Source organism: Neolamprologus brichardi, chromosome 16 (assembly GCF_056152115.1).
Source record: "Neolamprologus brichardi isolate AB-2024 chromosome 16, ASM5615211v1, whole genome shotgun sequence".
NCBI lineage: Eukaryota > Metazoa > Chordata > Actinopteri > Cichliformes > Cichlidae > Neolamprologus > Neolamprologus brichardi.
The window spans coordinates 3,947,057-3,972,634 of record NC_142119.1 but is presented as its reverse complement, the minus strand read 5'-3'; the positions used below and the strand labels follow the sequence as shown (position 1 = coordinate 3,972,634).

General features: G+C 38.2%; 1 protein-coding gene across 2 annotated transcripts in view; it reads left to right on the top strand.

Moving 5' to 3' along the window:
- The window catches only part of gulp1a (GULP PTB domain containing engulfment adaptor 1a), a 95,619-nt gene that overhangs the window by 19,557 nt on the left and 50,484 nt on the right, over window positions 1-25,578 (top strand). For both annotated transcript variants that reach the window (XM_087829857.1, XM_087829856.1), the window contains exon 2: window positions 20,420-20,505. The gene's annotated coding sequence lies outside the window, so the exon portion shown is untranslated. The remainder of the gene's footprint in view (window positions 1-20,419; window positions 20,506-25,578) is intronic.

Sequence of the window (25,578 nt, the reverse complement as noted above, 5' to 3'; positions counted from 1 at the left end):
GAGAAAGGGAGAGAGTCACACCACAGCCAGTATAGAAACACCAAATACCCTAAAAAGCTTGTTGGGATCAGCAGGAACCAATATGGCAGCAGGGAGACAGAAAAGCCTGTTAGATTTGAAGTGATAGTTGACGAGAGGTTATTGTGAGTGCTAATGAGTGTTTTAAACATTGATTTAATTGTTTGAATAAATAAATAATATCTGGAAGCATTTCAAAATTGCTGAAGAGTGGCAACACATCTAGAAGGGTTTTAATGTGAACTACTTTTGATTCAACCGTGCTTTCAGGCTCCTTTGGGTTGTGCTTTCTAGAAATGAGGAAAAAAAATGCATAGTAGCAAATGGAGCTCTTACAGCTCTGTTTTATAATGGACTGCCATTTACCAGAAATAGTCTGTCCTCTTAATCAATTTAAAAAGCCAAGCTGCTGCTTTGAAGTTTCCCTCCTCACAGGGAAACATTAGAAAGTCAGATGTTTTAAACACTTAGCTGTGGTCTTTAGTCACACTGGTGTGACCAAAGAGTGCCTCTACATGGGGAATATAAAATATAAGGGAATATCCTTGCTCTGCAGCCCTGCTCTAAGTGCAGATACTTGACATTTGCATTGGCATATTTTTAGAGAACACTGACAGTTTGAGATCCATTGTAACCTATAATAAGATGTGGGAATGCCCTGTAGCCTGATGTTTGTCTTCAGTGGCAGTTTCTTAAAATGACTCTGCAGCATACCCCGTACAGATTTGTACTAATGCATCTTCTCCTGCCTTCCCACCAACAGACAATGGCTGCTCAGACCCAAACTGACACACAGCAAATGTCCTTTGTCCTTATCTTGACCTTTTAATATGTTTTCCTAAGTTTGTCATTCCTGTCAGCTGACCAGGGTCACCCTCTTGCCTCCCAGGTTTCTATCTGCTGCCACGCTTTGCTGTCTCACCCCTCATTGTGTCCCCTCATCTGTCACAGTGCTCTTGCTGTCAAGAGAAACAGGCAATGATGGATGCTAATCACTTTGCCCGTGTACCCATCCAAGTCACTGCCTAGTCAACAGGCGCAGCCCGGCCTTCCTCCTTACAGCCTGTATAAATGAGCTATTCTGTCTCCCCGCATTTCTACCATTGTCTCTGCTAGTAATGTATCTGCACTCGTTATGGCCGACTCCACACAGATACAGTTGTCATTGCACTTGACAGAAAAGAAACAAACACATAAAAATATGCAGGAGCAAGAAGTATTATATGTTCATTTCTAATGTATGTAAATTATAACATAAAAGAATTGCTTTGTGATGTAAAACACAGAGTGAACGTCTGCTTGGCACTGATGTGCTCAGCTATTCACAAAGTGCAGAATATCAGATGTTTCACAGAGTCACAGACAGTCAAAAATATCCAATATTGATCTCGTTGTGGCTTCAAACCATTAATATACTTAGAAAACATAACATGCTGGCTGCAGTAGGAGAGGTCTCCTGATAAAACCACCTCAGAATAACCACTTTGATCTTGGCAGGGCTCGGGTTGTGTTTGTTTGCACAGATGGCTTTGTTGCTTGGAATAATGGCTTGAAATATATCTGGTTGGACTGATTAAAATTCATGTTGTACAAATGTAAGAATTGATTCCTTCCCAATCTGAATTCATAAAACCTTTCTGCAATGTATGAACACAAACTGAAATATTTAAATTCAGTGATGATGCTGTACTTAAGGAAAAACACAAAATTCTGACACAAAACACACAAGTTTTTCTTTTCTTTTTCCTCAGAGTGCTTCTCTGGAGTGCTTTTTAAATTTTTCTATTTTCAGTAATGAGCTGTTAAATTAATTTGTAAGGAAACATTTCAGTCACTTAAATATTGATGAAAATCACTCACATTGCAGAATTTTAAGGAAAACGGTGACCTTCTAACAATGAGCGATTGCTTTGTTGCTCCAGAAAGTATAATGTGATGAATTTCTTGAATTATAAAACTAAAAAATGTTTACGGAGAATGGTCCTGGGTAGGACTGGGCGATAGAATATGGGTAAAACACGCATGCGTGCAGTGCCTTTGTTTACATACGCACATGGTGGCGACGCAGTATGAGAAGAGCGAAAGTGGATCGTTGAATGACACGGATGAACCAGAACTGGTTTGTAAAAATGCTGCAACTTCAGTGGTGTGGAACTGGTTTGGCTTTCATCCGTCAGATATATAACAAAGCACTATTTTTGGTAGCGCATGCTAGCGGGCCGTCATTATTATCGTGTTTTTTGGAAAATACGGCACACTTAAAATCAATCCTTTTATATTTCTGAAAATCGACAGTACCCCTTATTAGGGCTGTTCGATATAATGATATGTATCGGATGACGATATAAAAACGTTTATCGTTTCATTTTACGCTATCGTTTGTTTCGGAATCACGTGAAACGGAAACGGAATCACGTGAAAAAGTATGCAGAGTATTTACGGATGAGAAGCAAAAAGGAGCCGTCAGGTGCTAAAAAATAAACCTTAGACTCAAACATTAGAACAGGCTTTTCCCCGCAGCACGCCGTGTAGTTTCATGCATCCGTTAAAACACTCGACTCCAGGTACACGACGCCCAGCTGGAAACACTTCAGCAACCCGAGATTCACAGAATTTACAGAAAATGTTACATTTTTGTGATTTATATCGTGATCGGATGATAGATGTTTTATATCGGGATATGAGATTTTAGTTATATCACACAGCCCTACCCCTTATAATCCCGTGTATGAATTCTGGTTGTGTTTACTGACCTCAAACCAATTTTATGTACACGGCGCTCGAAAATCTGTCAAATGTTTCAGTACGACTTTGCTAAACTACGAAGCCGCACCGCTTGATGGATTGTCAGAGCATTACGGCTATCGTAGGCAGGAGCCTCGCGGAGTGATACGTACTCTGCTTCAACATAATGTTACCGTATTGTGTGTGTATAACCTCTTTTTAAGTTTTGTGGATATTATACATGGTTATGCTGAGGATATGTCGGCCAATTCCCACTGGAAATGCCTTTTGGTTAAACTGTCAGCGAGGAATTTGTATTTGCACTGTTAAATTTTTATATAACTTTAATGGAGATTAAAAAACAGCTGCTTGTTTAAGTGAAAATACATTGATGTTTTATTTGTTTTCCCCACTAATAAAGTTGAGGAGTTGTAAAGTATTTTGTCTAGTGTCAATTATATCGTTATATAACTATATATAAATATTTTTGGTCATATCGCCCTGCTCTAGTCCTGGGTTCAATTGCACCATCAGGCTGGGGTCTTTCTGGTGGGTTTTTTTTGTATATCGCCATTACAGCCCATATGTCTTGACAAGCGGAGGTCATTCTGTTGAGTTTCTCTCTTGGAAGATGCTGTCCCTGGACTGTGACACTGCTACCTTGTATTCTGTCTTCATTAGCCAGTGGGCTGGGCTGTCTGGACCTCTGATCATAACTGCATTGACCAGCCAAGTTTATATCAGCCTGATACTGTTTTTAAAGCTTTGCAAATAATTAGTGGGCACCATCTTAACAAATCCTCAAGGCAGATTTTATTTTAAGCCTCAAATGACGAGTAAAGAATCTGGATTGTTGCAGGAATGCTTTTGAGATAAAGCAGTGCACCATAGAAGCTAGTATGTAGACTGCTCTACGCTTTCGGGAAAAGTTCAGTGACATGCTGACTCGTAAGTGTCTCTCGTCTGGAAATGCAGACCTTCTTTATGGGAGAAGTAAGGGAAATGCATTTCAAATGACTTCTGACATTGTGCGGTGCAACTTTATACCAAAACAGAAACAAGTTGTTGCTTTTGTTGTGGAGTGTGCTGCGATGACAGTGATTGATAAGCACATTTAAATGGCAGTTCACCTGAAAATCCCAGTGGGGAGGTTTCATTTTGCACAAGTGCACACAGTATGTGTGTGTGTGTGTGTGTGTGTGTATGTATGTGTGTATATATAGATAGATAGATAGATAGATAGATAGATAGATAGAGAGAGAGAGAGAGAGAGAGAGAGAGAGAGAGAGAGAGAGAGAGAGAGAGAGATATATATATATAGATATATATATAGATATATATATATATATATATATATAGATATATATATAGATATATATATATATATATATATATATATATATATATATATATATATATATATATATATATATATATATATATATATATATATATATGATAGATAGATAGATAGATAGATAGATATAGATATATATATATATAGAGATATATATATATATATAGAGATATATATATATATAGAGATATATATATATATATATATATATATATATATATATATAGAGATATATATATATAGAGATATAGAGAGATAGAGATAGAGATAGATATAGAGATAGAGATATAGATATAGAGATAGATATAGAGATATAGATATAGAGATAGAGATAGAGATATAGATATAGAGATATATATAGATATATATCTATATCTATATATCTAGATATATAGATATATAGATATATCTATATCTATATATAGATATATCTATATATCTATATCTATATATCTATATATATATCTATATCTATATATAGATATATCTATATATCTATATATCTATATCTATATATCTATATATATATCTATCTATATAGATAAATAAAATATGCATTTTTTTCCTCATCACACTACTCTGTCAGACATCTGTTCTTGACAGTCTGTAGAAAGGTTATCTGGAGTGTGACAAATGTACTTCATAAAGAATTAATGTAATGGGTCCAGTGTTAGTTGGCCCAGCCACAGATATGCTTCATGCATGAGCTGCCGTATACATAGGCGAGATAACAGTTTGGTGAAGCATAACATAACTTGTTAAAATGTGAACAAACCATTTTCACTTCACTTTGGATGAGGTGCTTTTGAGGATGTGTTATTCAGTGCTATAGGGAGTTTAAGGTCAGTGTAAGAACGGAGGAATCCTGAACCCTGATTTGAAGCACTAAATCAAGATGAACTAGAAGAAGTCAGAAGATGTGTTTCGCTTGCTTAGTTACCCTCAAGGCCATTTCCTGTCAAAGCTGCTCTGTACACTGACAAAGAAGGATAGCCCCTTGGCAGATTGTTTTGGCCAGTGGCCCATACATGCATTGAACTTTGAAGCCAGTAGTAGATCTGTCTTACTTTGTCTGAGTGAAATCTACTCTAGTGAAGTTTGGTTCATGACTGTAGGATACAGGGATGGGCAGAAATATACAAATTATATCCATCCATCCATCCATTTCTCATTGGATGAGAAGGCTTGTACAAAGACTAGACCTATGAACACTATAGCCACTATACCAATCAAATTTTAGAACTATGGTGTGGCAACTTGGAATAGAGAGACCATTCAAACTCCAATGAAAATAGTTATGTTTGCAGTTTTGGTGCCTTTTAGAGCAGCAGTCCCCGACCTTATTTGCACCACAGACCGGTTTAATTTAATACTTTCACAGACCAGGCCTTTAAGGTGTCATGGATAAATACAACTCTATAAAATACGACCAAGATAAAAAACTGTGTTTTTTTTTGTAAATATAATAATAAACATGAATTCAGTGTAATTGTTTAACTTTATTAGTAGTGTCCTCCTGAAATGCACCAACAACACTGAGAGTAGCATCCTCCTCTCTGCCCCTTAATGCTCTCTGGTCGCTATGGTAATGCCTAAACATTTCTTTCAAAATAACCAGTACCTGCGGCGGTCCCCAACCCCATGGCCACGGACCAGTACCTAATCCCTATAATTAAAGCCATTACTCAAACACTATTATTCAGTAATTATGAAGACACATTTTTTTCATTTAACAACATTTATTTATTTATTTTTTTAAATTCAAACTGGTGCACACGTATGCTATGTTAGCTAATTTACCTCAGAGCGCTAACATATCAGTAGAGTGACCGCATTTAGCTATAGAGCTGACGCAATCTCCTGTTTCCCTGTTGTGGCTGTCAAATAAGCCCCCAGGTTTGATTCATGCACTGAGTTTCTGCATTTAACTTTTACAATCTCTCTATGTTCTATCAGCGCCTCTATTAGAGTAATGAGAGCTCAGCAGCGGTGGCACTGGGGTCAAGCAAGGCGGGGAGTGAGGGTGGGGGAGTTTCAAGAAGAAGAAAACTGGATGTGTGAAGCAAAACCGCGGACGTTTGTTTGGCTGCTTCGCTCTGTTGTTTCATGATCATTATAACCGTCGCTGGAGAAGCTGTGGATGAGGAAGATGTGATAAAGTGCAGAATGAAACGGAAAGTCTAAAAATAAACGCAGTTTCACAAGGAGAAGTGTGTCATTTTTTTCCATCATGCCTCCCAGTCACGTAATGTGACAAGTGCAAAGCCAAGGAAAAATTAAGTCGAGAAAATTGCACATTTCAGGCAAAGCATCCTATTAGAAACATGTCTGCTAATGACTTCTCATTAGCCTTAAGTGTCCACCAGATGGAGAGATGATGGTAATGTGCCAGTGCAAGATATAATATTTGTAAATAATTCACCACGCGATGTATTTTCCTTTTACACATATTTAGAAAAGACCTATTTCATATTGATTATTTTTTAAATTGAAATTATCACATTAAAAGGTGATATTAGAGCTATAACTCCCCATTTTCTGTTTATCATTCAGCATGTGAGCAACTGCAAGGACATTCTTGTGCAAAGGTGACTTTAAGAATAAAGTCTCTAAAGTGTCCTGCTTGTCTACTCTAACTCTTCTTTCATGCTGTGTCACTATTAAAATCGTTGTCCTCGCAGTACGTGCTTAAATACAAGAGTGTTATTATCTAAGCTTAAAGTCTTCATCTGTCCCTCAAGTACTCAACTTGTCTTCATGTTTTACTATATTAGAGGGGCTCAGTTTAAAGAATACTTCTGCTGCCCTGTCTTTAGAGTGTCACACTTGACAATGTTTTGTGCAGTGGACAATAAAGATAATGAAAACGGATGATTTGCTGTCACAGTGGATCCAACCTATCGTCTAACGCGTTCTCGTCAAAGTCAAAATCAAAACCGAAGCCAGCTGTCAACACATCACAGCAGCTGTGATGTTTACAAAGGTCAGCAGACTGAAAAAGGTCGCTTTTCCCAGAATAGATTCAGAGTAAAAGCCACTGCTGAGTTTAACCTCACGCTGAAACAGTAATGTGAGCGTGCTAAAAATGCAGCTTAGCCTCTCTGTGACTCTGTGCAGATTCGACTCACTGAAGAATATCTTCACTTCTCTGACAAGTTTATAGCTCTGAATTGAGCCATTAGAAGACCTGTCTGACTCTTTAAATGAGTATGACATTTTCACAGCACAATACTGTAACTGTGAAGACTATGCTTTAATGGAGCGCAGCTCTGTTTCCCTGTAACGTTATTTTAAGTTGCTTTTTTATTTATTAAAAGCAATAATTCGGAAATCCTTTAGAGAAACAAATATATAACTTCTCACTGAGAGTTTGTACAGGAGAGCTGCAAAGGGTTGTCGAGATGAGAGGATTTTTGGGGGTGTTAGTGACACAGTCAGGAAGCAAGGATGGAGATAGAGGAACCCCTGTGGTGCTCGATTGACAACTGGGCCCCGGGAGACATGTGGGAGAAAAAGACTTTGACTTAAAAAGGCAGTCTAACAGCAGCCTTGAATGAACCATTTTTCAGTCCATTTAGTACAAAATGATGTGTTAACTTACAGGCAGCAGTTTGTATGTGACCAAAAGCAGGAAAGCAAAACTTTTACTTTGCTAATACGTTCTGTTGGCTTCTTAGGGAATGCAGATTCACAGAAAAGCAAAGAAAACAGCCTGGATTTGGCTTTTCTTGCGCTTATTTTAAAAAACCTCAATTAAAAAACAAACAAACAGCTACTACTAACAAATTCAGATGTCTTGGATTAAAAAAAGAGAAATTCAGATATTCAGTCTTGCTTTTAGCATGATGACTGGCACATAATGACCTTAATATACAAGTATACCTAATCAGTGGAGCGTACCAGCAAACAGAAATATGTAAAACTAAACGCAGCTTCACCAGCTTCTCTCAAACCCCCAAAACAGTCCTGCAGCACAAGATTAAAGAGGTTTGACTCATTTCTGAAAAGCCTGACAGTACCAGTGTGGAGCCAAGCCTTTTTAGACAATAAGTCAATTTTTTTAATCAATTCTATAATTCCTGGGAAGTCAGTGCAGTGATTTGAGTCCAATTTTTGTGTCCTCAGATGGAAGATTTTTCCCTTTCATTCTGGCCATGGCAAACTGAATTAATTAGACTGGTCTGACAGGCCAGGCATGAATGCATGTCCTCGAAGCCATAACAAGCAGAATTGTCTCAGCGTGATTTCAACAATACTCCTGTTACTGTAGAAGTAGCTTTACGGCGAGTGGGAGAGCAACTCGGTGTCTGTTTTTATGAATGAAGCAACATGCCAGTGTCAGGGTTATGATTTCTGTGGATTAACTGGACTGTTCCGTGCTTGCCTTAATGCAAGGCCTCCTTTTCTGGGAAGATATGATACGGAGAGAGAGATCATTTTTCTAACAGCTATCAATAAGGACACTGTACCGCTCTTGGACTTTCTGAAAAACAGGGGATGAAGACTCTGACTCACTTGGAACTCTGACGACAGTCTTTCAATCACAGATGAACTGTTGTTCAGCGTTTGCTGTATACAGCCTTGTTTGGTTGAGCCTCAAGCTTAGTCTCTGTGTGTTCCCAGCCCTTGGATGAATTAAGGGAAGCAAAGATCTTACTCTTCGCTGGTTTGCACTTATTAGAGTATGAGCTGTCACTGGATGAGCACTGTGACATCGAGGCTCTAAAGCAATTGGCTGAGTGTTTAGATGTTGTACACCTGTCATTTAAGGAGGCAATAAATCGAGACATTCTGTTCATTCAAGCTCAGCCTTTATAATCGACATATAAAATGTATATTGTTTAGTGGAACAATTATAACTACAAAGCAGCCATAAGGAAACGGTGAGATTAATAATCAAGAGAAGGTGCGTTTAAAGTGATTTAGTGCTTGATGTCACTACTGTACATAGTCCAAGCAAACCGTTAGACCACTGAAAGGCACTGAAAAGTAAACATTGAGCAAAGATTTAAAAAAAAGAAACCAGTAAAAGTACTATATAAAATAGTGATATACAGTTGGGGAAACAGTTGTTCAATCCCCTGCTGAATTTGTAAGTTTGCTGAGTTCCAAAGAAATGAAATAACTTTTATATAGTGTGTTTTAAGGGATTTTAATGGTTAATATTCTGTCTCTCTACATTAAAATGAAACTACCATGAAAGCTAGATTCTGTGAGTAAATGTATTAATTCAGCAGGAGATCAAATAATTATTTCCCCCAACCGTAAATATAAAGACAAGAAATCTAGTTTTCTGAGGGTACAGTGCATCGGTGGGTTTAAGTTTCCTTAAGTGCACCAAAGCCAACACAAAGTTTAATTTGGATTTGAAAATGGCTGCAGTTATGGAAGGCGTTTCCACTGGTGTGTAGTTAGAAGGTGCTGTCCATCTCATATCTATTTCCTACTTCCAACATGCAGAAAAAGAACTTACCAGTCCAACAAGACAGCCTTGTTCACATAGGAGGGATTAAGCCTTTTATAATTAGTAAAAATAAGTGGACAGATGTCCCACCTCCCACCTTATGACAGCTGTGATTGAGTCTGGTGTCGATTAAGTCATTCTGGGTTTTTTGTATAACTGTCTCACCTGTGTCTCTTCTGTTCTGCAGTATACGGAGTATTTCACTGACAAACACAAACACCCAGCAGTTTAGCAAAAAATGTTGAGGACAGGACATAAACAGGCAATTCTGCAGACACACAATTTCACTAAGCTCTCATTTGAAATCAGTCCAGCAGGCAGAAACACAGTCTTTATGTTTTCTCACAGCCGCTCCTTTCTTACAAGTTTATTTTAAAGAGTGTCAGTCTAAACAAATGTCTGTGCTCCAAGTGTCAGTTAAACTGTACACAACATGGTATGAAATTACAGTGAAGTAGATTCAATTTATTATGAATCTAATCATAAGGATAACATCAATTTAATGCAAAGCTGGGAAACAAGTGGCATCCACCTGTCATTGATCCCTGAGGTCATCATCTTTTGGTATACTACAATTTACCAGTTACTATTTTATTTTATTTCTGCTTTTTTTAAATTTGATTTTAACTCATGGATCTTATAAATTTTACTATGCTACTGGTGCATTTCTTTATGTTGACAAAGTGAATATTTTTAATAGTCACTTGCTATATCTTGTGTACATCTTATGGTCATAGAGCCATCAGCCCGATTAGATATTAACACAGTCACATAGCAACAACTCAGTGCATTTAGTCATGTAGACATGGTCAAGACAATCTGCTGAATTTCAAACAAAGCATCAGAATGAGGAAGAAAGGTTATTCGAGTCATAGTTGTTGGTGCCAGACAGGCTTGTCTGAGTATCTCAGAAACTGCTGATCTGCTGGGATTTTTCCCACAAAATCATCTCTAGGCTGGTCAAAAAAAAAAAAAAAAATATCCAGTGAGTGGCAGTTCTCTGGGTGAAAATGCCTTGTTGATGTCAGAGGTCAGAAGAGAATACCAGACTGCTTCATCCTGATAGGAAGGCAACAGTAAATCAAACAACCACTCATAACATGTAAGGTACGCAGAGGAGCATCTCTAATTGCACAACACATTGAACCTACAACAGAAGAAAATCAAACCGAGTGTCATTCCTGTCAGCTAAGAACAGCAAAGCAGAGCTCACACGGGAGTACAATAATTGGACAACAGACTGGAAAAACTTTGCCTAAGGAGTCTTGATTTCTGCTATGACACCTGGGTGTTATGGTCAGAATTTGGCATAAACAACATGGAAACAATGATTTATCCTGCCTTGTATCAACAGTTCAGACTGGTGGTGAACCAAAATCTCTGAGAAATGTTTTCAGCACATTGTTGAATGTGTTCAGTTTTAAGAAAAAACAAAACAGGACTGAACTGGGTACGAGCAAAGTTAGTTAATAAAGTTTCGTGGTTCTGAATCTCTGTGGTAGTTTATACTTTTTGTATTGCATTGTACTTCCAACTTAAATGAAATGAACCATTTAAATATTATTTTGCTTGCTTGCTCAGTGGAAAAGATAAGGTTACAGACATTATTATGTTGTGGTTTGGTGCTGTATAAATAAATAAACACAACTTTTTAATGAAGAAGATGTTATGAAGGGAAAATTATAAAGGTTTTGTGTGACTGTTATTAAAAAAGTTGTTGAAATGTCCATTTAAGTTATAATTACAGGTATTTTCTTCACATTGAAGATAAAGATACTCGATTACCCAGGTGTCAGCCTACCCCCACTGACACGTGCTTTACCATTCTTGTTATTCACTTACAAAAAGCACATTTAAGTGCAGACTGTTTCTCACACCAGGATGATTTTCGCAGAAAGCATTGTCTTTTGGTTTGACTTGCACAGGTGCTTCTGTGAGTATCAACACAGTGACAATGGTAGAACAGATCTGTTCAGCTTTGAGTTTAATGCTCAGCCAGGGGTATTTGTTGTCTGTCAAAAGGCTGAAACCACATGAGGAAAACAGTAGAATTCACTTCCACACTTAGAGGTAAAACAGTTTATTGTACTTGGGTGGGCTGGCTCAGCAGAAGCAGAGATGTGCTTCTATATTTATTCCAAATCAGGGAGGTGTTCTGGTAATGTTTTATCAATAATACAAATCCCCTTGTTGCTTTCCATGTCAGCCAACAGTCTCGCTCTGTGCACACTAAGGGGAAGGCTGATTAAGGTTTCTTTGCACGTGTGGAAATACAGTTCAGCCTAGCTTGTCTGAGGTTGACAAGGAATATCAGTTAGTGCCTTAACTAGGTCAGGTTGTGCATTAAAGCTGCTGTAGGTTCTCACCGAAAGGGATGCAGCTTTTTTCTGCAGCAAAGTGTGTGTGTGTGTGTCTGTGTGTCTGTGTGTGTGTTGCTGGTAGATCTTGTGGGATTCAGTATAATATAATGATAAAAAACAGTTCCCATCTCTTAAGTACGTCTCCACTTTCAAATGACTTATTCAGACCTTGTTTTATTCATTATATGCTAAACTCAATTTTCCCCTCCCAGTGGTATTTACACACTGAACATTTCTGCCGTCTTTCTGCCAATAATTTACTGGACGATTCAAGTCAAACAAATGCAAAATCAACACAAACTGCTGTAAACACCATGACGTGAAATAGATGCTAATCAGCATAAAGCTTGAGCTGTGTTTCTAAGGAGTGATTGCAAAGCAGGATTTACATCTGCCGTTATGTGCGTATACTCCCATGAATATCTGGGTGCATCCATGTTTAATCTTCATGTGCACATGAATCCATCTAACACTTGCTTCTTCTGGGTCACAGTTGGAGTTGTGATCTCTGTTGTGGTGAAAAATGGTTCTAATTCTTTCCCATGCACTTTCCTTGCTCATCGTCTTCTTACAGGTGTTCTTACAGCAGATCATCCGCTTCCACTGCACTGCACTTGCTCATATGTATCCCAAATCTTGGGAACGGGATTTAATTGTGCATTTTCTAGCTGTTTTTAAACACTGTGGCTGTATTTTATTTTTAATTGTTTTGTTTTTTATTTATTTAACACTTATTTCTTTCAAGCTCCACCCCCATTTCTTCAAAAGAATTTCCTTCCCCATACCACCCACGATGTGTTGTTAGTTGACTTGCTACAGTATCTTGTGGTAGAAAGTGGTACTACATGAAAGTGTGGCTCGGCCCTGTTGTAACTTTAATGTGTATATCTTCAACCAAATACACTGATGTTTGGACATGAGTGGTTATTTCAGAGTAGTTAAAATAATTATCTTTAAGGTCCTTTTTTCTACTTATTAATAATAATGGCTGTTCAAAAGAAGAATAACATGCAACTTTTTTCTATTTCACAATATAGAAAATTTGCAGTACTGAAATTTCATGGTGTAGAAAAACGGAAAAAGCTGAATGTTTTATTGATGCTCGGAGTTTGCAGGCAGCAGCGTTTATGAGTAAACAAAGGGCATTTTCTGTCCTTCTTTTCCAATACGCTTCTGTCACTGGTGACAGTAACTAATTTAAAGTGGGATTTATATTGATACAAGGAGCCAGCAGCAGCAGCAATATCGTGCAACATTAGTGACATCGCATTATATCCAGTGACACAACAGAAGTCAGTGTACGCACAAAAAGTGCCTAGGTAGTGTTTACTCTGGGGAATTTTAAGCAACAGTACATTGATCCTACTACTACTAAACAGTTTAACACTAACTTAACCCTTTAACTCTTCAGGAGCCGACACAACATTGTCACATAATAAAACAGAAACATATTTTCCACCTGGGATGTTTCCCTTGAGTTAAGCATTTAACCAGCTTCTTAAAGCCCTGCTTTTCCACCGTGTTACTTCATCAGTAATTTCCACCCACTGTTTGCTCTTCCAGTCATATGGAATCGAGCTTGTGAGTGCTCCAGTAATGCTCAGTGATGTGCATCTTTTGGGTTGGGTTGCCAGCTGCTAGTATGTCCTCCCTCGTAGCCTGGGTGTACTGAATGGTGTGTTTTTGGCTTGTTTGTTGTTTTCACCTTTAGCAGGAACAGCTTTCTTGTGTATTGTTGGAGGTTGTTAAAGTAGCTCCCTTTTTAAACAATAGCAGTTTAGATACTATATCGTCATTGCATGCTGGCACACGGCTCTCGCTCTCAGACATGCTTGTGCTTGCTTTATTGTTGCATAAACTACGGAAGTAAATGCAACGTGGCTCAGTCAAACAGGGCTCTTTTGAGGTTGAAATGTCCAGCCTCAATCTACCACGCTTAAAGCCATCTGCGCCAGAGAAACAGCATCATGACTGGCCATGCCCTTTGCCCCTAACTTCCAAATAAGCTGGGATTTGCTAAACAAAAAATGCTGCTGAGCAAGGCTGATTCTTCTTACAGATTTTCACCAGCTCATTAAATGGCCAGTATCACCAGCTGTTTTCAGTCCTGATAAATATGGCCAGTGGGAGTGTTTCTGCTTTGAAATGGCATTAGTCTCCATTAGGAAGTATATTCAGTTCAACCTTCAACTGAGCATGTGAGTCTAAGACCCATCTTTCTAATTTCCCTTGCCTGGTTTTTTAACTTGTGGTTTTCCCTACTCTTTACTTTTATTGTTTTGTTTTATGGTGTTTAGTTTGGCATTGGTTGGGTTTAGTTAAAATAAACTACTTGTTAATGGTTTGAAAGAGCTTAAACTAAACCTTTCATACGTAAATCATTTTACAATAACAATTACAACTGGACTTGCTCACATAATTTTCTTTACGTCTGCATAATCTGCTTTGATGTGTTTATCATTGATTGGAATTTATGACAACAGTCTACTGCATCTGTTCATTGGTAACAGACTGAGGGTGCTAGCAATGTGTCTGATTAAAACATTGATAATGGCTGATGGCCAAATTTTTTAAAGCCAATTTTATTGTCTGTTATGCTTTACCTAGAGCATTTGTTTTCATCTTGCCTTTGTAATACCAACAAATAAGGGATATTTCATTTCTAATTACGTGTTTTTCTTCTTCTCCTTGGCTCCAGTGTACAAGTGTATCCAGTACGATCTTTGCAAAAACTGGTGACAAAAATTCTGACAAAATAAATTGTGACCCACTTTCATATAAATAGTATAAACATGAATGACAGTTCCATTACTGGGATTATCAGTGATCTAATCATCAAAGATATACAATTAAAACCGTTATTAAGCCATAATCTCCATTACCAATAAAGCTTCATATGCTATTCTGTATCAATTCATAGTGGTGTTATTTAAAGCACGCATACATAATCTTTCCCCGTTGTCATTTAATGCTGTGGAAACCCTAATGTAGCATGAAGAATGAGCCATTTACAAAGCCTACAAGTCACAGAGTCCCTGCACTGGCTTTTTTCTCAAACGCTTCCAAGAAAGCTGTCTGAAGTTTCTGTGTTTGGGTCAGAACACTGCAGGTTTCAAGATGTTAATGCCAGCTTGCACATTCTGTACTAAAACCTTGACATCTGCCCAGTGCACGCAGAGTCCTGCCCCTCAGGAAGTGAGATGGGCTAGAGCCAGTCTGGTGCTATCTGGATGTCCTCTGTCTCTTATCTACCACTTCCAGCATGTTTGGTACTGGATCTGTGCTGCTGCTCGCATGATGGTGTTTTGCTATCAAGAAACTTTCGTTATGGAGCCCAGAGGGAGAAAAAGGGTTCGATACGTTTAGAAGAGTTTATTTTTGAAAGAGGATTATTATATGGGTCAGGATGGTAGATGCTACCCCACCATGACCTCAACCATTTAGAAACACACATCCTCCGCAATTACTTTATCCACTTGTTTTTCTGTCTGGTGGTCAACAGCTTTTGGCATATTTTGAAGAAGTTATTGAAAGATTTAATTTGACTTGTTTCATTCCTCCATGGGGCATATCACTCGGACTTGATTAGATGAAATATACTGTGTCCGATTTACTATTACACTAATTGTAATCCTCTTGTGTGATTATACTCGTATGAATACTTTCTCTTTGTATTCTTTTGGAAGTTTTTTCTTCTCTTAAAAAAGTTGAGCTGGGTTCGTGTCCTGAGCCTCTAAGTCCCTTTGAGTCATGTTTAATATTGGACCATATGAATAAACTTGACTTTACTTGGAATTCCAGATCAAGGCGTGTTTCATAGTTTGTTTTTGAGTCCACTTTCTGCCTAGCTGTCAAAACTCGCCTAAGAGGATTAATCCAGCAGACTTCGCTCTTTCATAACAAGTCACCCACCCCTGTCCTTGTGACTTCAAGCCTCTCGCTGTCATCATATTTTAATTATGATTTTTGGGTGATTGGCTTTCTCCTAATGAGGAGGAGCAGAATAAATTAATTTCATCAGAATGGTGCCGTGATCCTCTGTCATATTCCTGCACGTGCTTTACCAACATGCTCAGACTGAAGCCTGTCATTGTAGGTTTTTTTTTTTTAAAACATTTTTTTGTGCAGCGTACTGAATTGCCTCCTCGGTAGTTATATAAGCTCTTATATAAGTTACAATAACTGGACTGTTTACAACCTACATTTAAAGTAAATTTGATGGTAACTGTTGCAACCTAAACACCTGTTTCCTTAATAAGATTCCACTCTCTGCTTTGTAAAGCCACATTTCTGAAACATAAACTTAGTGCTTGAGGGGATATGGAAATGACAGGCTGTTTGTTATTCCATTCACCACTGTTATTCAGTATAATACACACTGTGGGAAGCCAGAAAGGTGAGAAAGTACTGCTGAAGAAAATCCATTTTGCATTATTTCTCAGCTGGAGAGGGGATAAATTTGATCATGTCACCTTTGTTTTTGCTGAGATGGAAATGGCAACATGGAGATGGGACGGATTCGATTTTAAGAGAGGAGAGAGGGGTTGGGTTTTGAGTTTTGAATCTAAGAGAGGACATACATCTCTTTTTCGTCTCTGAAACTTTTCCTTATCTAAACTAGTGCAGGTTTTCATGATGAAGTTTTTGTTTTTGTTTCTCTGTATGCCAAAAATGGACTTTTGCTGATACATTGTGATAGAACGGTGGACTTGCAGCACTAAGAAATACATAGAGGTTTCTGGCAGAACTTCACATGCCACCAGTGTGCATAGATGAGAGGAATTAGTCAAACACTCAAACTGTGCACTTTTAGTGTGAGATTTTTTATGTGACATCAATCCCAGTCATTATGAAATATTATTATTAAACTTATCAGATAAAATGACTGTAAAGTATGCTTATCAACTACAAGTATAGTTGTTGGTGTCCTTCTAGGTGGTCATATAGTTTCAGATAATGAAATGCATAAAATCTATTACTTAAAATATAAATAAATATACCTTTGGCCTCTATATATTATAGTTGGGTGATACCAATTTATGCCCCAAATATGGTATTAACTGTAACTGTGAAACCACCCACAACAGACATAAAACCACTAATCAAGAAATTGAATCAATGTTGAGATTTAGTTTCAAAGTCAAAAGCTAAAAAAAAGACATTAAGTTTCACTTTAAATCCTATATAATGTCTTTCTTTTTAATATATTTAATGTATTTTAATGTATTTCTTTTGCTTTATTCTTTTGCTTTACACTAGAGATGCACCAATTGGAATTTTCTCAACCCATTCCATTGTTTTGTAAGTTTAACCTGCCAGTACCACTTTTTGCACATTTTGATTTTCTTTGTATAGAAAACTGATAGCATATACAAACAAAAAATGTACTTTTCTTCAATGCAAAATATTATTTTCATAATAAATGTAATGATTAAACTTTATAAACCAGAGTAAGCTACAGGATCTCTCGCTTAAATAATCAAAAATGAAGTGCTCTGCTGCTGATAAGAGGTACAGTTAATTAACTGACAGTGAGCTGCTGTGCACCCACCTTTGCCTGGCATATTTTACCTTGGCAAAACAAAAAGCAGTTACATCACTTTCCGTTATGTTTATAACTTCAACAGATAAAAGACAATAACCCTTTTTCACTCATCTCTGTAGTTTCCATCGTAACTTCTTTGGTCCATTGCTCATACCGAGGCTTCTGGTCTTTATCTTTAGCCACTTTGCTTTTGTTAGCTTACTTCAAAAGTCCAAGTTCTGTCAACATGGGTAACAGTTCATCACCTGTAGCTCACATTACCTGTGGTGTACCACAAGGTTGGACTTGAAGCCCTTTTTTACTTTCTATTTATATATACTTAGCATACATACGATCGTGGCTCAAAGAGTTGGCAGCTCGTCTTGTAACCGGAAGGTTGCAGGTTCGAGCCCCTTCTCGGACAGTCTCGGTCGTTGTGTCCTTGGGCAAGACACTTCACCTACCGCCTACTGGTGACGGCCGGAGGGGCCGATGGCGCAATATGGCAGCCTCGCTTCTGTCAGTCTGCCCCAGGGCAGCTGTGGCTACAACTGTAGCTGCCTCCACCAGTGTGTGAATGTGAGAGTGAATGAATAGTGGTATTGTAAAGCGCTTTGAGGGCTCCGAAAAGCACTATATAAATGCAATCCTTTATTATTATTATACGATGCAAAGATATATGTACTGCTGAAACATAATACTAAAAGCTTAGCTGCTCTTTTTGACTATATGGTCTCAATAGATGGATAGTGTAAAATTCCCTCTCACTAAATGTGCCGAAATGAGAAATCTTATCGTTCAATGTTCCAAACTACATTAACTATTTGATTTTTTTTATCTTGTCTGTGATATGGCTTCTTTATCTTCTCACACATTTACAAATTAAGGTCAGAAGTCTAGCAAGAAGGTTGCTCTAACATATTATTAGTGTTGCTCGAGGTCTGACCTCATACAGTACGCTGACTATTGTATCATCTGTGTTGCCAGAAACGCCTCACATGCTGACTTTAAAATTGCAAAACCTGTATTTCCATATCCAGCAGTGTATATATCAACAAAATCTCACAGGGGGAAGTCACCTAGCTCAAATTAATGCAACACCTTCCACAGTCTGTGCCCTTTAAATCTATCTCTGAATGTCATTTCCCCACAAATTCCTCAGGCACTTTTATGATAACTATGCATTACTACAGGCTAACACATAATAGAAAACTTTGGCCCTCATTTATCAAATGTGCAGACAGCACACTTTAATCTCGAGTGTGTCCTTTCTGAAGTGCTAATTTGAACTCTGATATCGTGCTGAAAAATGTCACAGTACAGTGAAGGTTTGATAGAATCTCCACTTCTGTGATAAAATGTAAAAACAAGATTCACTTTAGAAGAAACTCGGGATTGCAGATCTTATAAAGACCAAAGCAGACGTGGCGTTCTAGTAAATGGGCTCAGCTGTCATATTGCTTTTGGTTTCTGAGTGCCACACAAGCATATCATTGATTTTCCTTGTTTTTTTCAACATTGCATTTTTCAGAGTGATTGATCAGTGTGTTTGTTTGCTTTCTTTAAGCCATTAATAAACACTGAAGGCCCACAAATCTCTATAGCTGGGACGGTGCTGTAAATCCAATAGTCTGAATGAATAAAAATAGTTTACGGTATTGGACATGAGACCAGGCTCATGGTGCTTGATTACACCATGAGCTAAGTCTGCACCTCATTCGTCAGGCACGAACTAATGTAATAAAAATATATTTCACCCACTTTTTCAGTTATATCCTTATTGACTGATTGCAGTGTTTGTTTTCATTATTATTAGCATTTTTTACACCCCAGGGGTTGCTTATTGCCTTCCACCTACCAATAAATTACTGCGAAGAGCCTCTGTATGATTTGCATGATTTCAACACAGTGAGAAAAGCAGTCTTAAATGCTTTAGTCTATAAATTGCTTTTCTTAGATTGTTTTAATACACAACATGTAGATGGACAAGGAAGAAATATATAGATGTCTGCTTAATGTAATCACTGTAGAGTGCAGACGGGTATCATTCATCTTTAAAGGGGTTCGTTTGTTATGAGTGTATTCTTTTTTTTTTTTCTTACTGGCTGTAAAGTTGGCTAAAAACTCGATACTTTGTTTTCTTTAACTCAGACTGGGATTGTTGTAGAAGGTATGAAGTTGGAGATTGTGCTACTTGTAAAGACAAAACTTGCATCAGAGTGTATTAAATGGGTTCAGCCATCAGACAGCTTTCGTTTTCTGATTGCCCGATCAGCGCAGCATTGATTTTTTTCCCCTACTTTTTATTTTTGAGAGTGAGTGATCAATGTGTTTGCCTTCTTTAAACCATTGATAAACACCGAAGACCAACCAATCTCTACAGCTGGGTCGGTGCTATAAATCCAGTAGTCTGAATGAATAAAAATACTTTATAGCATTGGAAATGAGACAAAATTCAGGGTGCTTGATTGCACTGGAAGCGAAGTCAGCACCTATAATAACTGTGCCTTGCACAGTCTATGTATGCACTGATTGTATTATTTGTATATATTTTTTTATTTATTACTTTTCCCCTGACTGCTCACAATGGTCTTTTGGGCAATCACAGTACATGCATTTTTCTTACTTATCAAGGGTATTGGAAGGATTTGCATTGGATGTGTGCAGCCTAAGTTTAAACTTGTCCTTCTTCCTCCATGGCTTTGTATTGATGTAGACAGCCACTCATGTCAGCCGCTGGTGTATGTGTGTTTTGCTTTTCTTTTTCGTGTTTAATTCAAAGGGTTGCGTGCTAAGTTGTCAGCTAGGTAACTTGAAGAATTGAGGATCACCTGGATACGGGCAAAGAGTCTTAGATGCAAAGATTTGGATTTCTGCTTGATGTAATCAGAGAGTAGACCTGCAGGAATAATCTTTCATCTCTGAAAGCTTGAGTCATAAGTGGTTTTTTTCTTATTTCTTTCTATTTACAGATGATGCAGCACTAATGAGCAGCCATCAGCCTTTAGATGAGTGACTCACAACAAAAACACCTGAACATCAACAGTCTACAGTAACAGTAAGAAACATTATCAGCGATCTTCCGAGCTGTCTGTGAAGTTATAATTATGTGTCGTCATGGTTATACAGCATGCTTCAATCCTCTTCCTTTGAGATCCTGCTAATGCACGTGCTTATTGTTCTGAACAGTGAATATCACTGTGACTGTGAGAGACGGTAGATGGCATATGGTAGCAATCACACCTACAGCTCTGACACATAATTCAGCTGTGTATATTCTCGTCATGGTTCCGCTGCTTTGTGATAAACGCAGACAGGAGTGAGGCGACAGTCCGATGCCGTGTTTTTTTTAATCTTTCTTAAAAAATGTATTTATGCTCACCGGTGACATTTTGATTCTTTTTTCCTTTAGAAGCACATTTTTCAAATTCATGCAGTGCTGGAAAATATTATGAAATGATATACACTGTTATGCTGCTGTCCATATATTCTAGGTCGGTGGTTCCCAGAAGTTTTTGAAACTCTCTCGTATGCACACCTGTAAGTCACAAAATATATGAACTGACGTCAAAGTAAAATAAGCTGCATTTTTATTGCTGTGCAGATTTGGAAACGACTTAATTGCCTATTGATAATACTTGCTCATGAACTGTTCTGCTTCAGTTTTTGTTTAACTCCAGGTTTAGTCAGCTTAGACGTTGTTTGCATTCCCATCAGCTGCATTTACAGTGACAAATCTCTTCATCTCTCATGCTCAGGCAATGTTTGTGACTGCTGCTCAGTCGGAGAACCTGCCTGCCACAAACTATGTTGGTTTACCGTGATGAGCAGCCGCCGTGAGCTGTCATTACTAATATAAGCTGTAGCTTGTTAGATGTTGTCCAAACCACAAGTGCCAATTTATTAATTAGTCAACTTTTATTACCCCTGGATGATGAACTGTTTATATTAAATCCTCTTGTGTGTTTAAATCATAGACTGCCTATAAAAGTTGGATATATCCACTGGGAAGTCACCAGTTTTTTTTTTGAAGACTCAACTATGGCATTATACCTGCTTTCATTTTGTCTTTTGGGAACCATACTTGGCCGTATTTGAACAAGAGGGTAGAGTGCTAAATTATCAGCTTATGCTAGCATGGGTCCACTTTACACTGATAGATGACAATTAGTACTAGTGACACCTAAATATACCACTTACAGTTCACTTAGCAAAACTGGATTCCTTGGAGAGGTTGTTAGTTCTGATCAGCACCCTGCAAGCAGGTCTGAACTGTTACTGAACTGTAAAAATGATGCTGCCACTACAAACACAACCAAGAGGTCAAGTTCAGTGACTCAGATTAGCTGAAGTGAAGCTTGGCTGCAATTTATTTATTGAGAGGCACTAGATGTTTTTTTGTTTTTTGTGAGAATACTCTAAGGCAATTCCACAAAAATAAGCCCTCCTCCCTCTGACTGGGTTGTCTTTAGGGGATTAGGGTGAGTCGTAACTCTTTGGGGGATAATAAATGTTCGGTATAGGCATGAGTAAATAAAAGTAACAGTAGGGCCAGAACCACTGAGACAGTAACTTCTCCCATTTTGCACAGGGTCTGACTGTAACTGGCGTGCTCACTGGCTAATGGTTTGGGATTGACAAGTCATTAGCCATCCTGCTCCGTCCTGCATGCCTAAGTATCCTTGGGATTTTGTCCTCTGATGCCTTTATTGAAGTATGAATGAATAGACAGAAAGCACTTGGGTCGAAAAAGCACAGAAAAAAGTGATTGTATGTACAGGTGAAAGAGATGTTGTATCAAGTGCTTTGAGCGATCAAGTAGAGTTGAGAAGCACTACATGAGAACCAGTCTATTTACCATTTACAAAGTAGAACCTTTTCTATTCGCTGTGGCACAAAATGAGTGACTGAGACCATAAACTCATCAAAAAAGTGTTTACAGAGGTGAGGTGAGAAAGCTGCTCTCCCGTATGCTTCTGTAGGACTGGAGATCTTTTTACAACCACAGCTATCGCTATCTGGTGGCCTCCAGATAAGATGCATGTTAGTGTTAGAGCTCTTTCTTTTCTTTCTCTTTTTTTTTCTTTTAATATTCATTTCTATTATCAGTATTCTTCAGTAAAAATCAAAGATAAAATCATGATCCCAAGAAAAAAGCTTTTACAACCAAGCTTTCTTACTCTTTGAGCTAAAAAGTCTAAACAAATACTGCATGCCTAAAGCAGCCTAAAGCTCCTTAGAATACGATGACCTGGATGACTGAGAACCTTCACAGACATTTAGGCTGCTTCCTTATTCTGATGGGATCACTTCCTGACCCAGCCCCCAAGGGATTTGGGTATCCTCTGGAGACTGACCCAGGAATCTTTTGCTTGTTAGGTGAATGTGTAAACCTCTGCAAGGTATTATTTTGGAGACAGTCTGGGCAGATGGGGTCTGATATGCAGACAGTCAGGACATGACGATAAAGGGGAAGAAGACTTTCTGTAAAGCTGTAGTTTTGATGGGATTTGGCATAGACTTTAGAGTAGCATCCCTCTATGGCAGCACCTTACTTATGAATTAAAGTTGGAGACTTTTTATTTTAAAAGTGAATCATTCATCTTATAAGAGCAATTTAAGCTTCTGTTGACCTTTTGGTTCATATTGAGTGCTTTGCCTTGTAGGACGTTTTGAGTGTTTGTGAGACTAAACATAATCTTAAAGCTTTCCCTGCATTCTAGTCAGTACATTTAGAGCAGTTACTAACAGTAAAATATGGCCTTGTATAAATGACTTTGGCTTGATTTTATGTTGAAGCAGGAGAATGTCTTATCATGCAGAAACAGGGGTGTAGATTAGAGGTAAATTATTGAGATAGAGTTGGATCATAAATGAATCCTTCTTTAAGATTTACGAGTGTGTCACCGCTAATAAAGGAGCGTTTGAATTCCTGTGAAAAATGCCTGCAATCCAGAGGCAATTGAAAATATAATGACTACCTGCTATTGTGTGCTGCATTGCTCACTATGGGTTTCTGTATTTTTTTCCAGAATGATCGTGCTTTTAAACTTGAATTTTCGCTTTATGTGAAGAGCGTTGCAGGGTCTGAATATTGTGAAACCTGGAGCGATTAAAGGGGAGAAAATGCCAGTGCTGGACAAAAACAGTGGACATACTTGTCGCTGGCTGGAATGCAGTATAAGCATTAAATCATCATTGCTTTAGATGACGGCTCTAGACAGATTTGTACAGTCTTTATCCAAACACTCTGGAGAAGCTGCCATGCCCCTTCAGATATACAGTGCTTGCTCAGCTGTTTCCTTTCCCCAGGAATTCACATTTACTTTCCAGTCAGAACCAAGGCTCCTCCATCGGAGCTTAAACTAGAGAATCTGCTCCCCTCACACCTAAATCACATATGCGCTATTTTACGAAATGAAACTCTCTTGCATGCATTCAAAGAAGTGAACCAATTGTAGATTGTTCCGGGCGGTCTAAAAAAGTTAGAAAATGCACCCACTAATGGGTCTAAAGTTAAAATTCAGTCTGTGGTTATTGGAGGAGTGGTGTGTTACTGTAGAACTATTCTAGCCTGGGTTGCCAGATACTGTGTAGAGATTAAGCACAGGTTTTGGTTTCCCCGCAGTCCACATTGTGAACATGAATGTGGTGACAGGCATTTGGGAAGCTGTTCATAAACTCTTTGACCAGTTGAAGTTTGCCATAAAAATGTCCTTTGCATTTTATTTTCTTTCACAAACACAATGATGCAAAATTCTTATGCATGCCAGACCATTTGAAACTCTTTTCCATAACATTATGACATAAACAGTACTAGCTTTGTGGGCACATTATTGAAAATGTCAGGAAATCGTTTCGACCTTCTGAGTTGCCAATTTAGATTAAGGTTTTCCATTGCAGTTAGGATTTTAGGCTGGGAATTCGTGGGAAGTGAAAACTACAGCACTAAAAAAGCTTTATTGCATTAATGCTGTAATAGGATTCTAGTTTGTGAAGTTTTCTTGAGCGTTTACTCCCCGTTGTTTCCCATCAAGTAATTCTTTGTAGACTTCTCTTAACTACATTTTGGTGGCGGGTTGTCTGTATTCTTTCAGATTACATGACTCTGTTTTTATTACAGTGGAGGATTTTGACTTCATTTTAGGCTGTATGACTATTCACGATTTAACTCAGAGCTACATTTTAGTAGCCTTATTCTCTGAAAGGTGAAGGTCTGTGATTTAATTTCTATGTTCTACTTTTAGCAAGTATACAGAGTCTGCATAAATAGTTTTTGGGTTTCTTTTTTTAACTAACGCAGATGTAGAGTTCATTGTCTGTGGATTGGTTGATTGAATCACAGTGCTTGCTGTGGACCAAAGCTTCCCCTGTGTACCGATTTTGATGGTCACTGTAACCTCATATCTATCTCATTCTTGTGAATATAATACCCCAGGAACATCTGGGGGGAATATGATTACTTTTCACACAAAGGTTCACTTCCATTCATTTGAAATTGGTACATCGAGGATTCATTATCTGATGCTCAGTTAGTACTCTGTAAGCAGCTTACCATTAACCATGAAGCCAGAGTCACACTGTGTTTCCGCCTCAATTTTTACATACATTTTTCATGGATGTTCACTGTAAAAGATCTGCCATTTGGAAGGCTTAATAACAAATCCTTCTATGTTTTGTTTATTTGTGTGTGGTTTTTTTACAAAGACATCTATTAGAGAAAAACATGTCCGACATAAAAGGCAAAAATACACTTCATAGTCTTATTAAATTAATGTGTCACTGTAACGTCCCCAGTCCTCAAACCCGGCATCATGGACACACAGTACGACATCTGCTAGTTGTGTTTGGTTTGTTTGTGTGTGGAGCAGGGCTTCCACACAGAGGGCCCTATACACTTGCACAAACACTGCCTGGCACTGCTTTGTCCAGCAGATCTGGGGCACCTTTTAAGGTGAAATCGGTTAAGGGGCTGGTGAGCTCTGCAAAGCCAGGCACAAACCGGCAGTAGTAACCCGCCAGCCCCAAGAACCTTACCTCTCTTTGGTCTTGGGATGTAAGCAGGATGCGATGGCCTTTTTTGGTTTTTGTTTTTTCACCTGCGGGTGCATCTTCCTCCATCCTACCACAC